The following is a 14,539-nucleotide window of genomic DNA, read 5'->3' as shown; positions in this document are numbered from 1 at the left end:
AGAGAGTCAGAGAGTGTCACAGTGTGTCAGAGAGAGAGTCAGAGAGTGTTACAGTGTGTCAAATAGAGTCACAGTGTGTCTCAGAGAGAGTCACAGAGTGTTTCAGAGAGAGATAAATAGTGACACTGTATGTCACAGAGTGTAAGAGAGTGGCACAGTATGTCTCAGAGAGTGACAGAGAGAGTCAGAGAGTGTCACAGTGAGTAAGAGAGTGGCACAGTGTCTCAGGGAGAGTCATAGAGTGACGGTTGGTCTCAGAGAGTGTCAAAGAGAGTCAAAGAGTGCCACAATGTGTCACAGTCTGTCAGAGAGTGTCACAGTATGTTACGGACAGTGTCAGAGAGATTCAGAGAGTGCCACAGTGTATATCAGAGAGTGACAGTGAGAGTCACAATGTGTTAGAGAGTGGCACAATATGCTTCAGAGAGTGTCAGAGCGAGTCACAGTATGTCTCAGAGAGTGTCAAAGATGGTCAGAGTGTGTCACAGTGTGCCTCAGGGAGTTTCAGGGAGTGTCACAGTGTGTTTCCGAGAGTGTCAGAGAGAGAGTCAGAGAGTGTCACTGTGTGTCACAGTCTGTCAGAGAGTGTCACAGTGTGTCTCAGAGAGTGTCAGAGATTATCATAGTGTCTTAGAGAGGGACAAAGTATGATTCAGAGAGTGTCAAAAAGTGTCACAGTGTCTTAGAGATTGTGACAGTGTGTCAGAGATTGTCACAGTGTGTCAGAGACAGTCAGACTGTGTCATGGTGTGTCAGACATAGAGTCAGAGAGTGTTACAGTGTGTCAGAGTGTGTCACAGTGTGTCTCAGGGAGCTTCAGGGAGTGTCACAGTGTGTTTCAGAGAGTGTCAGAGAGAGTCAGAGAGTGTCACTGTGTGTCACAGTCTGTCAGAGAATGTCACAGTGTGTCTCAGAGAGTCTCTGAGATTATCATAGTGTCTTAGAGAGGGACACAGTATGAGTCAAGGAGTGTCAAAAAGTGTCACAGTGTCTTAGAGATTGTGACAGTGTGTCAGAGATTGTCACAGTGTGTCAGAGACAGTCAGATTGTGTCATGGTGTGTCAGACATAGAGTCAGAGAGTGTTACAGTGTGTCAGAGTGTGTCACAGTGTGTCTAAGGGAGTTTCAGGGAGTGTCACAGTGTGTTTCAGAGAGTGTCAGAGAGGGTCGGAGAGTGTCACTGTGTGTCACAGTCTGTCAGAGAATGTCACAGTGTGTCTCAGAGAGTGTCTGAGATTATCATATGTTTTAGAGAGGGAAACAGTATGATTCAGAGAGTGTCAAAAAGTGTCACAGTGTCTTAGAGATTGTGACAGTGTGTCAGAGATTGTGACAGTGTGTCAGAGACAGTCAGACTGTGTCACGGCGTCAGAGAGAGTCATAGAGTGTCACTGTGTGACAGAGAGAGAGTCAGAGAGTGTTACAGTGTGTTAGAGTGTGTCACACTGCGTCTCAGAGAGAGTGTCATAGAGTGTTACAGAGAGAGACAAATAGTGACACTGAATGTCATATTCTGTCAGAGATTGTCACAATGTGTAAGAGAGTGGCACTATGTTTCACAGCCTGTCAGAGAGTGTCACAGTGTGTTTCAGAGATTGACAGAGAGAGTCATAGTCTATCACAGTCTGTTTCAGAGACTGCAGAGAATGTCAGAATGTGTCACAGTGTCTCTCTGAGAATGTCAGTGAGAGTCAGAGATTGTCACAGATTGTCACAGTCTGTCAAAAAGTATCAGAGAGTGACACTGTGTGTCTCTGCGATAGTCAGAAAGTATCACTCTTTGTCTCAGAGAGTGTCACAGTGACTCAGCGAGAGACAGAGAGTGTCGCAGAGTGTCTCACAGAATGTCAGAGAGAGACGGAGAGTGCCACAGTGTGTTTCAGAGAGTGTCAGAGCGAGTCACAGTTTGTCTCAGAGAGTGTCACAATGTGTCTCAGAGTGAGTCGGAGAGAGTCACAGTGTGTCTCAGAGTGAGTCGGAGAGAGTCACAGTGTGTCTCAGAGAGTGCAAGTGAGTATCAGAGAGTCTCAGAGAGAGAGAGTGTCATAGTGTGTCTCAGAGAGAGTCATAGATAGTCATAGTGTTTTCGAGAGTACCACAGTATGTCTCAGAGAGTGACAGAGAGTGTCGCGTGGCTCTAAGTAAGTGTCAGAGATAGTCAAAAGTGTCACAGTCTGTCAGAGAGTATCACAGCGTGTTTCATAGAGATTCGCAGAGAGTCATATTCTGTCTCAGAGAGTGTCAAAGAGGGTCAGAGTGTGTCACAGTGTGTCTCAGAGAGTGTCACAGTGTCACTGATAATGCCAGAGAGAGTCACAGTTTGTCAGTGTCGGTCAAAGAGAGTCAAAGTGCGTCTCAGAGAATAGAAAGGAATGTCAGAGAGACTCAGAATGTGTCACAGTGTGTCTCTGTGAGTGTCAGAGAGAGTCAGAGAGTGTCACAATGTGTCTCAGACAGAGTCAGATTGACAGTGTATGTCTCAGAGAGTGTCAAAGAGTATCAAAGTGTGTTCAGCGAGTCAGAGAGTATCAAAGTGTGTCACAGTCTGTCAGAGAGTGACTAAGCGTGGCTCAGAGAGTGTCAGAGAGAGTCATAGTGTGTTTTAGATAGTGTAAGGGAGTGTCAAAGAGAGTGAGAGAGTGTCATAGTGTGTCTCCGAGAGTATCAGAGAGAGTCAGAGCGTTTCACAGTGTGTGTCAGAGTCTCAGAGTGTGTCAGAGTGTCACAGTGTTTCTCAGAGTGCCAGAAATTGTCAAAGTGTTTTATGGTGTGTCTTAGAGAGGGTCTCAGTGTCTCTCAGAAAGGGTCACAGTGTATCAGAGAGAGGCCAGGAATGTCACAGTGTGTCAGAGAGTGTCGCAGTGTGTCTCAGAGAGTGTCACAGTTTCTCAGAGAGAGGCAAGGAGTGTCACAGTGTGTCAGAGAATGTCACATTCTGTCTCAGAGCCAGTCAGTGCATGTCGAAGTGAGTCAGAGAGTGTCACAGTGTGTCTCAGAGAGTGACAGACAAAGTCACTGTGTGATAGAGAGTGGCACAATATGCCTCAGAGAGTGTCAGAGAGTGTCTCAGAGAGTGTCAGACAGTCAGAGAGTGCCAAAGTGTGTTTCAGAGAATGTCAGAGCGAGTCACAGTTTGTCTCAGAGACTGACAAAGAGGGTTAGAGTGTGTCACAGTATATCTCAGATAGTGTCACAGTGTGTCTCAGGGAGTGTCAGAGAGAGTCAGGGAGTGTCAAAGTGTGTCTCAGAGAGTAACAGAGAGAGTCAGAGAGTGTCACAGTGTGTAAGAGAGTAGCACAGTGTCTCAGAGAGTGACACAGTGGGTCTCAGAGAGTATCAAAGAGAGTCAAAGAGTGTCACAGTGTGTCACAGTCTGTCAGAGAGTGTCACAGTATGTTTCGCACAGTGTCAGAGAGAATCAGAGAGTGCCACAGTGTGTATCAGAGAGTGCCAGAGAATGGCAGAGAGAGGCAGGGAGAGTCACAGTGTGTCTCATAGAGAGTCAGAAAGTGTCACAGTGTGTCTCAGTGTCTCAAGTCGGTCAGAGAGTGTCAGAGAGAGTCAGAGAGTGCCGCAGTGTGTTTCAGTCTGTCAGAGAGTGTCACAGTTTGTTTCAGAGAGTGTCAGAGAGAGTCATAGTGTCACAGTGTGTCTCTGAGAGTGTCAGAGAGAGTCAGAGATTGTCACAGTGTTTCACAGCCTGTCAGAGAGTGTCACAGTGTGTTTCAGAGATTGACAGAGAGAGTCAGAGACTATCACAGTCTGTTTCAGAGACTGCAGAGAATTTCAGAATGTGTCACAGTGTCTCTCTGAGAGTGTCAGAGAGAGTCAGAGATTGTCACAGAGTGTCACAGTCTGTCAAAGAGAATCAGAGAGTGACACTGTGTGTCTCTGCGATATTCAGAAAGTATCACTCTTTGTCTCAGAGAGAGTAAGAGAGTGTCACAGTATGTCTCAGAGAGTGTCAGAGGGAGTCAGAGAGTGTCAGTGTGTCACAATCTGTCAGAGAGTCACATTGTGTCAGAGGGTCACAGTGTCTCTCAGAGTGTTAGAGAGTGTCAAACTGTTTCACAGAGTGTCTCAGAGGGTGTCACAGTATGTCTCAGAGAGTGTCACAGTGACTCAGCGAGAGACAGAGAGTGTCGCAGAGTGTCTCACAGAATGTTAGAGAGAGTTGGAGAGTGCCACAGTGTGTTTCAGAGAGTGTCAGATCGAGTCACAGTTTGTCTCAGAGAGTGTCACAGTGTGTCTCAGGGAGTGTCAGAGAGTCATGGAGTGTAAATGTGTGTCTCAGATAGTGTCCGAGAGAGTCAGAGAGTTCAGTGTGTCACAGTCTGCCAGAGACTGTCACAGTGTGTCTCAGAGAGTGTCAGAGATTATCACAGTGTCTTAGAGAGGGACACATATGTCTCAGAGAGTGTCAGAAAGTGTCACAGTGTCTTCGAGAGTGTGACAGTGTGTCAGAGATTGTCACAGTGTGTCACAGAAAGTCAGAGAGTGTCGCTGTGTGTCAGAGAGAGTCAGAGAGTGTTACAGTGTATCGGGGAGAGTCACAGTGTGTCTCAGAGAGAGTCAGAGAATGTCACAGAGTGTTTTAGAAAGAGACAAATAGTGACACTGTATGTCACATTCTGTCAGAGATTGTCACAGTGTGTAAGAGAGTGGCACAGTATGTCTCAGAGAGTAACAGAGAGAGTCAGAGAGTGTCACAGTGTGTAAGAGAGTGGCACAGTGCCTCAGAGAGAGTCAGAGAGTGGCACAGTTCGTCTCAGAGAGTGTCAAAGAGAGTCAAAGAGCGTCACAGTGGGTCACAGTCTGTCTGAGTGTGTCACAGTATGTTTCGGATAGTGTCAGAGAGAATCAGAGACTGCCACAGTGTGTATTAGAGAGTGTCAGAGAATGTCAGAGAGTGTCATCGAGTGTCACTATCGGTCAGACAGTGTCACAGTGTGTCTCAGTGTCTCAGGGCGGTCAGAGAGTGTCAGAGTAAGTCAGAGTGTGCCACAGTGTGTTTCAGTCTGCCAGAGAGTGTCACAGTGTGTTTCAGAGAGTGTCAGAGAGAGTCATAGTGTCACAGTGTGTCTCTGAGAGTATCAGAAAGAGTCAGAGAGTGTCACAGCTTTCACAGCCTGTCAGAGAGTGCCAGTGTGTTTCAGAGATTTACAGAGAGAGTCAGAGGCTGTCTCAGTCTGTTTCAGAGGCTGCAGACAGTGTCAGAGTGTGTCACAGTGTGTATATGAGAGTGTCAGAGAGAGTCAGAGAGTATCACAGTGTCACAGTCTGTCAAAGAGAGTCAGAGAGTTGCACTGTGTGTCTCTGCGATAGTCCGAAAGCATCACTGTTTGTCTCAGAGAGAGTCAGAGAGTGTCACGTTATGTCTCAGAGAGTGTCAGAGAGAGTCAGAGAGTGTCACAGTGTATCACAGTCTGTTAGAGTGACAATGTGTCAGAGTGTCACACTGTGTCTCAGAGTGTCAGAGAGTGTCAAAAGGTTTCACAGAGTGTCTCAGAGAGTGTCACAGTGTGTCTCAGAGAGTGTCACAGTGACTCAGCGAGAGACAGAGAGTGTCACAGTGTGTCTCAGAGAGAGTCAGAGAGTGTCGCAGGGTGTCTCAGAGAGTCTAACAGTATCACTGAATGTCTCAGAGAGTGTCAGAGAGTCAGAATTTGTCACAGTGTGTTTCAGAGATTGTCTGAGAGTATTATAGTCTGTGAATGCAACAGTGTTTCCCAGAGAGTGTCAGAGAGAGTCAGAATGCATCACAGTGTGTATCAGAGAGAGTCAGACTGTCAATGTATGTCTCAGAGAGTGTCAGAGGGTATCACAGTGTGTTCAGAGAGAGTTCTAGAGTGTCACAGTGTGTCACATTCTGTCAAAGAGTGACTCAGCGCGCCTCAGAGAGTGTCACAGTGTCTTAGTGAGTCTCACAATGTGTCAGAGAGTGTCACAGTCTGTTTCAGATACTGTCAGAGAGTGTCAGAGAGAGTCAGAGATTGTCACAGTGTGTCTTTGATAGTGAATGAGAGCGTCAGAGAGAGTCAGAGAGTGTAACAGTGTGTCTCAGAGTGAGTCGGAGAGAGTCACAGTGTGTCTCAGAGTGAGTCGGAGAGAGTCACAGTGTGTCTCAGAGAGTGCAAGTGAGTATCAGAGAGTCTCAGAGAGAGAGAGTGTCATAGTGTGTCTCAGAGAGAGTCATAGATAGTCATAGTGTTTTCGAGAGTACCACAGTATGTCTCAGAGAGTGACAGAGAGTGTCGCGTGGCTCTAAGTAAGTGTCAGAGATAGTCAAAAGTGTCACAGTCTGTCAGAGAGTATCACAGCGTGTTTCATAGAGATTCGCAGAGAGTCATATTCTGTCTCAGAGAGTGTCAAAGAGGGTCAGAGTGTGTCACAGTGTGTCTCAGAGAGTGTCACAGTGTCACTGATAATGCCAGAGAGAGTCACAGTTTGTCAGTGTCGGTCAAAGAGAGTCAAAGTGCGTCTCAGAGAATAGAAAGGAATGTCAGAGAGACTCAGAATGTGTCACAGTGTGTCTCTGTGAGTGTCAGAGAGAGTCAGAGAGTGTCACAATGTGTCTCAGACAGAGTCAGATTGACAGTGTATGTCTCAGAGAGTGTCAAAGAGTATCAAAGTGTGTTCAGCGAGTCAGAGAGTATCAAAGTGTGTCACAGTCTGTCAGAGAGTGACTAAGCGTGGCTCAGAGAGTGTCAGAGAGAGTCATAGTGTGTTTTAGATAGTGTAAGGGAGTGTCAAAGAGAGTGAGAGAGTGTCATAGTGTGTCTCCGAGAGTATCAGAGAGAGTCAGAGCGTTTCACAGTGTGTGTCAGAGTCTCAGAGTGTGTCAGAGTGTCACAGTGTTTCTCAGAGTGCCAGAAATTGTCAAAGTGTTTTATGGTGTGTCTTAGAGAGGGTCTCAGTGTCTCTCAGAAAGGGTCACAGTGTATCAGAGAGAGGCCAGGAATGTCACAGTGTGTCAGAGAGTGTCGCAGTGTGTCTCAGAGAGTGTCACAGTTTCTCAGAGAGAGGCAAGGAGTGTCACAGTGTGTCAGAGAATGTCACATTCTGTCTCAGAGCCAGTCAGTGCATGTCGAAGTGAGTCAGAGAGTGTCACAGTGTGTCTCAGAGAGTGACAGACAAAGTCACTGTGTGATAGAGAGTGGCACAATATGCCTCAGAGAGTGTCAGAGAGTGTCTCAGAGAGTGTCAGACAGTCAGAGAGTGCCAAAGTGTGTTTCAGAGAATGTCAGAGCGAGTCACAGTTTGTCTCAGAGACTGTCAAAGAGGGTTAGAGTGTGTCACAGTATATCTCAGATAGTGTCACAGTGTGTCTCAGGGAGTGTCAGAGAGAGTCAGGGAGTGTCAAAGTGTGTCTCAGAGAGTAACAGAGAGAGTCAGAGAGTGTCACAGTGTGTAAGAGAGTAGCACAGTGTCTCAGAGAGTGACACAGTGGGTCTCAGAGAGTATCAAAGAGAGTCAAAGAGTGTCACAGTGTGTCACAGTCTGTCAGAGAGTGTCACAGTATGTTTCGCACAGTGTCAGAGAGAATCAGAGAGTGCCACAGTGTGTATCAGAGAGTGCCAGAGAATGGCAGAGAGAGGCAGGGAGAGTCACAGTGTGTCTCATAGAGAGTCAGAAAGTGTCACAGTGTGTCTCAGTGTCTCAAGTCGGTCAGAGAGTGTCAGAGAGAGTCAGAGAGTGCCGCAGTGTGTTTCAGTCTGTCAGAGAGTGTCACAGTTTGTTTCAGAGAGTGTCAGAGAGAGTCATAGTGTCACAGTGTGTCTCTGAGAGTGTCAGAGAGAGTCAGAGATTGTCACAGTGTTTCACAGCCTGTCAGAGAGTGTCACAGTGTGTTTCAGAGATTGACAGAGAGAGTCAGAGACTATCACAGTCTGTTTCAGAGACTGCAGAGAATTTCAGAATGTGTCACAGTGTCTCTCTGAGAGTGTCAGAGAGAGTCAGAGATTGTCACAGAGTGTCACAGTCTGTCAAAGAGAATCAGAGAGTGACACTGTGTGTCTCTGCGATATTCAGAAAGTATCACTCTTTGTCTCAGAGAGAGTAAGAGAGTGTCACAGTATGTCTCAGAGAGTGTCAGAGGGAGTCAGAGAGTGTCAGTGTGTCACAATCTGTCAGAGAGTCACATTGTGTCAGAGGGTCACAGTGTCTCTCAGAGTGTTAGAGAGTGTCAAACTGTTTCACAGAGTGTCTCAGAGGGTGTCACAGTATGTCTCAGAGAGTGTCACAGTGACTCAGCGAGAGACAGAGAGTGTCGCAGAGTGTCTCACAGAATGTTAGAGAGAGTTGGAGAGTGCCACAGTGTGTTTCAGAGAGTGTCAGATCGAGTCACAGTTTGTCTCAGAGAGTGTCACAGTGTGTCTCAGGGAGTGTCAGAGAGTCATGGAGTGTAAATGTGTGTCTCAGATAGTGTCCGAGAGAGTCAGAGAGTTCAGTGTGTCACAGTCTGTCAGAGACTGTCACAGTGTGTCTCAGAGAGTGTCAGAGATTATCACAGTGTCTTAGAGAGGGACACATATGTCTCAGAGAGTGTCAGAAAGTGTCACAGTGTCTTCGAGAGTGTGACAGTGTGTCAGAGATTGTCACAGTGTGTCACAGAAAGTCAGAGAGTGTCGCTGTGTGTCAGAGAGAGTCAGAGAGTGTTACAGTGTATCAGGGAGAGTCACAGTGTGTCTCAGAGAGAGTCAGAGAATGTCACAGAGTGTTTTAGAAAGAGACAAATAGTGACACTGTATGTCACATTCTGTCAGAGATTGTCACAGTGTGTAAGAGAGTGGCACAGTATGTCTCAGAGAGTAACAGAGAGAGTCAGAGAGTGTCACAGTGTGTAAGAGAGTGGCACAGTGTCTCAGAGAGAGTCAGAGATTGGCACAGTTCGTCTCAGAGAGTGTCAAAGAGAGTCAAAGAGCGTCACAGTGGGTCACAGTCTGTCTGAGTGTGTCACAGTATGTTTCAGATAGTGTCAGAGAGAATCAGAGACTGCCACAGTGTGTATTAGAGAGTGTCAGAGAATGTCAGAGAGTGTCATCGAGTGTCCCTATCGGTCAGACAGTGTCACAGTGTGTCTCAGTGTCTCAGGGCGGTCAGAGAGTGTCAGAGTAAGTCAGAGTGTGCCACAGTGTGTTTCAGTCTGCCAGAGAGTGTCACAGTGTGTTTCAGAGAGTGTCAGAGAGAGTCATAGTGTCACAGTGTGTCTCTGAGAGTATCAGAAAGAGTCAGAGAGTGTCACAGGTTTCACAGCCTGTCAGAGAGTGCCAGTGTGTTTCAGAGATTTACAGAGAGAGTCAGAGGCTGTCTCAGTCTGTTTCAGAGGCTGCAGACAGTGTCAGAGTGTGTCACAGTGTGTATATGAGAGTGTCAGAGAGAGTCAGAGAGTATCACAGTGTCACAGTCTGTCAAAGAGAGTCAGAGAGTTGCACTGTGTGTCTCTGCGATAGTCCGAAAGCATCACTGTTTGTCTCAGAGAGAGTCAGAGAGTGTCACGTTATGTCTCAGAGAGTGTCAGAGAGAGTCAGAGAGTGTCACAGTGTATCACAGTCTGTTAGAGTGACAATGTGTCAGAGTGTCACACTGTGTCTCAGAGTGTCAGAGAGTGTCAAAAGGTTTCACAGAGTGTCTCAGAGAGTGTCACAGTGTGTCTCAGAGAGTGTCACAGTGACTCAGCGAGAGACAGAGAGTGTCACAGTGTGTCTCAGAGAGAGTCAGAGAGTGTCGCAGGGTGTCTCAGAGAGTCTAACAGTATCACTGAATGTCTCAGAGAGTATCAGAGAGTCAGAATTTGTCACAGTGTGTTTCAGAGATTGTCTGAGAGTATTATAGTCTGTGAATGCAACAGTGTTTCCCAGAGAGTGTCAGAGAGAGTCAGAATGCATCACAGTGTGTATCAGAGAGAGTCAGACTGTCAATGTATGTCTCAGAGAGTGTCAGAGGGTATCACAGTGTGTTCAGAGAGAGTTCTAGAGTATCACAGTGTGTCACATTCTGTCAAAGAGTGACTCAGCGCGCCTCAGAGAGTGTCAGAGAGTGTCACAGTGTCTTAGAGATTGTGAAAATGTGTCTGAGATTGTCTGAGCGTGTCAGAGAGAGTCAGAGAGTGTCACAGTGTGTCAGAGAGTGAGTCAGAGAGTGTTACAGTGTGTCAAATAGAGTCACAGTGTGTCTCAGAGTGATTCAGAGAGAGTCACAGAGTGTTTCAGAGAGAGATAAATAGTGACACTGTATGTCACAGAGTGTAAGAGAGTGGCACAGTATGTCTCAGAGAGTGACAGAGAGAGTCAGAGAATGTCACAGTGAGTAAGAGAGTGGCACAGTGTCTCAGGGAGAGTCATAGAGTGACGGTTGGTCTCAGGGAGTGTTACAGAGTGTCAGGGAGTGTCACTCTGTGTCACAGTCTGTCAGAGAGTCACAGTGTGTCAGAGTGTCGGAGAGTGTCAAAGTGTTTCACGGTGTGTCTTAGAGAGGGTGTCAGTGTGTCTCAGAGAGTGTCTCAGAGAGAGGCCAGGAATGTCACATTGTGTCAGCGAGTGTCGCAGTATGTCTCGGAAAGTGACAGAGTGTCTCACAGAGAGGCAGGAAGTGTCACAGCGTGTCAGAGAATGTCACAGTGTGTCTCAGAGAGTGACAGAGAGAGTCAAAGTATGTTAGAGAGTGGCGCAATATGCTTCAGAGAGTGTCAGAGAGTGTCAGAGAGTCAGAGAGTGCCAAAGTGTGTTTCAGAGAATGTCAGAGCGAGTCACAGTTTGTCTCAGAGACTGTCAAAGAGGGTTAGAGTGTGTCACAGGAAATCTCAGATAGAGTCTCAGGGAGTGTCAGAGAGAGTCAGGGAGTGTCAAAGTGTGTCTCAGAAAGTGTCAGAGAGAGTCAAAGTGTGTCACTGTGTGTCACAGTCTGTCAGAGAGTGTCAGAGATTATCACGGTCTCTTAGAGAGGGACACAGTATGTCTCAGAGAGTGTCAGAAAGTGTCACAGTGTCTTAGAGAGTGTGACAGTGTGTCAGAGATTGTCACAGTGTGTCAGAGAGAGTCAGAGAGTGCCACTGTGTGTCAGAGAGAGTCAGAGAGTGTTACAGTGTGTCAGAGAGTGTCGCAGTGTGTCTCAGAGAGTGTCACAGTGACTCAGCAAGAGACGGAGAATGTCACTGAGTGTCTCAGAGACTGTCGGAAAGTGTCACAGTGTCTTTGTGAGTCGCCCTCACCCATCACTATCCCAGAGAGTGAGTCATAGAGTGTCAGAGTGTGGCGGAGAGTGTCACACTGTGTCTCAGAGAGAGTCAGAAAGTGTCGCAGCATGTCTCAGTGAGTATAAGTGTATCACTGAATGTGTCAGAGTATCAGAGAGTCAGAAAGTGTCACAGTGTGTTTCAGAGATTTTCAAAGGGTGTCGCAGTGTGATATCGTCTGTGAATGTAACAGTGTTTCTCAGAGAGTGTCAGAGAGAGTCAGAAAGTGTCACAGTGTGTCTCAGAGAGAGTCAGATTGTCAATGTATGTCTCAGAGAGTGTCCGAGGATATCACAGTGTGTCACAGTCTGTCAGAGATTGTCACAATGTGTCACAGACTGTCAGAGAGTGACTGTCGCAGATAGTGTCAGAGAGAGTCAGAGAGAGAGTCACAGTGTGTCTCAGAGAGTGTACGTGAGTGTCAGAGAGAGTCATAGTGTATCTTAGAGAGTGGAAGGGAATGTTAGAGAGTCTCAGAGAGAGCGGGAGAGTGTCATAGTGTGTCTCAGACAGAGCCAGAGAGTGTCGAAGAGAGTCAGAGAGTGTCCCTGAATGTCTCAGACAGTGTCAGAGAGTCAGAGAGCGTCACAGTGTGTCTCAGAGAGTCAGAGAGTATCACTGAATGTCTCAGAGAATATCAGAGAGTCAGCGAGAGTCACAGTCTGGTTCAGATAGTGTCAGAGAGTGGCAGAGAATGGCAGAGAGTGTCAGTGTGTCTCAGAGAGTGTCAGAGAGTGTCACAATCTGTCAGAGAGTGTCACAGTGTGCCTAAGGGAGTGTCAGAGAGAGTCATAGTGTGTCTTAGACAGTTTAAGGGAGTGTCAGAGAGTCTCAGAGAGAGCGAGAGTGTCACAGTATGTCTCCGAGAGGGTCACAGTGCGTCAGAGTGCCGCAGTGTGTCTCAGAGAGAGTCAGAGAGTGTCACAGGGTGTCTCAGAGTGAGTCAGAGAGTCTCAGTGTGTCTCAGAGAGTGTACGTGAGTGTCAGAGAGGGTAAAAGTGTGTCTTAGAGAGTGCAAAAGAGTGTCAGAGAGAGTCAGAAAGTGTCACAGTGTGTCTCAGAGTGTCAGAGAGTGTCAAAGTGCTTCACGGTGTGTCTTAGAGAGGGTCTCAGTGTGTCTCAGAGAGTGTCCCAGTGTCTCAGAGAGAGGCCAGGAATGTCACAGTGTGTCGGAGAGTGTCGCAGTATGTCTCAGAGAGTGTCACAGTGTCTTAGAGAAAGGCAGGGAGTGTCACAGTGTGTCAGAGAATGTAACAGCTTGCGAGAGAGTCAGAGAGTGTCACGGTATGTCTCAGAGAGTGTCAAAGAGTATCACAGTATGTCACAGTCTGTCAGAGAGTGTCACAGCGTGCCTCAGAGAGTGTCAGAGAGTGTCACAGTGTGTCACAGTCTGTCAGAGAGTCACAGTGTGTCAGAGTGTCACACTGTGTTTCAGAGTGTGAGAGAGTGCCAAGTGATTCACGGTGTGTCTTAGAGAAGATCTCAGTGTGTCTCACAGAGTATCACAGTGTCTCAGAGAGCGGCCAGGAATGTCACAGTGTGTCAGAGAGTGTCACAGTATGTCTCAGAGTGTATCACAGTGTCTCAGAGAGAGGCAGGGAGTATCACTGTGTCAGAGAAGGTCACAGTGTGTCTCAGAGCCAGTCAAAGCATGTCGAAGTGTGTCAGAGAGTGTCACAGTGTGTCTCAGAGAGTGACAGAGAGAGTCACAGTGTGTTAGAGAGTGGCACAATATGCTTCAGAGAGTGTCAGAGAGTGTCTCAGACAGTGTCAGAGAGAGTCAGAGAGTGCCACAGTGTGTTTCAGAGATTGTCAGAGAGTGTTGCAGTGTGTTACAGTCTGTGAATGTAACAGTATTTCTCAGAGAGTGTCAGAGAGAGTCAGAAAGTGTCACAGTGTGTCTCAGAGAGAGTCAGATTAGCAGTGTATGTCTCAGAGAGTGTCAGAGAATATGACGGTGTGTTCAGAGAGAGTCAGAGAGTGTCACAGTGTGTCACAGTCTGTAAGAGAGTGAGTCAGCGTGCCTCAGAGAGTGTCACAGTGTCTTAGTGAGTCTCACAGTGTGTCAGAGAGTGTCACAGTGTCACAGAGAATGTCAGAGAGAGTCACAGTTTGTCAGTGTCGGTCAGAGAGAGCCAAAGTGCGTCTCACAGAGTGCAAAAGAGTGTCAGAGAGAGTCTGAGAGTGTCACAGGGTGTCTCAGACAGAGGCAGATTGACATTGTATGTCTCAGAGAGTGTCAGAGAGTATCAAAGTGAGTTCAGAGAGTGTCGGACAGTGTCACAGTGTCTTAGTGAGGCTCACAATGTGTCAGAGAGTGTCACAGTCTGTTTCAGATAGTGTCAGAGAGTGTCAGAGAGAGTCAGATATTGTCACAGTGTGTCTCAGAGTGAGTTAGAGAGAGTCACAGTGTGTCTCAGAGAGTGTAAGTGACTGTCAGAGAGATTCATAGTGTGTCTTAGAGAGTGTAAGGGATTGTCAGAGAGTCTCAGAGAGAGCGATAGAGTGTCATAGTGTGTCTCAGATAGAGCCAGAGAGTGTCACTGAATGTCTGAGAGAATGTCAGAGAGTCAGAGAGAGTCACAGTGTGGCTTAGATAATGTCAGAGTGGCAGAGAATGGCAGAGAGAGTCAGAGAGAGTCAGTGTGTCTCAGAGAGTGTCAGAGAGTGTCATAGCCTGTCAGAGAGTGTCACAGTGTGTATAAGAGAGTGTCAGAGAGAGTCAGAGAATATCATATGTGTTTCCGAGAAAGTCGGAGAGTGTCACAGTCTGTTCAGAGATGGTCACAGTGTGTCTACGAAAGTGTCAGAGAGTATCAAAGTGTGTCTCCGAGACAGTCAGAGAGTGTCACAGCGTGTCTCCGAGAGGATCACAGTGCATCAGAGTGCCGCAATGTGTCTCAGAGAGAGTCATAGAGTGTCATAGTGTTTTAGAGAGTGACACAGTATGTCGCAGAGGGTGTTAGAGAGTGTCACGTGGGTCTCAGAGAGTGTCAGAGAGAGTCAAAAGTGTCTCAGTCAGAGACTTAGTCAGAGAGTGTCACTGAATGTCTCAGAGAGTGTTAGAGAGTCAGAGAGCATCACAGTGTGTGTTAGAGAGTCAGAGAGTATCACTGAATGTCTCAGAGAGTGTCAGAGACTCAGAGAGCATCACAATATGTCCCAGAGAGTCAGAGAGTATCACTGAATGTCTCGGAGAGTGTCAGAGAGTCACAGAGAGTCACAGTCTGGCTCAGAGAGTGGCAGAGAATGGAGAGTAGAGAGAATCAGTGTGTCTCAGTGAGTGTCACAGTGTGTCTCCGGGA

The sequence above is a fragment of the Chiloscyllium plagiosum genome, unplaced genomic scaffold (assembly GCF_037043375.1).
Source record: "Chiloscyllium plagiosum isolate Xiang-an unplaced genomic scaffold, Cpla_swu_hap1 HiC_scaffold_44, whole genome shotgun sequence".
Lineage (NCBI taxonomy): Eukaryota > Metazoa > Chordata > Chondrichthyes > Orectolobiformes > Hemiscylliidae > Chiloscyllium > Chiloscyllium plagiosum.
Note: the sequence above shows the minus strand (reverse complement) of the source record.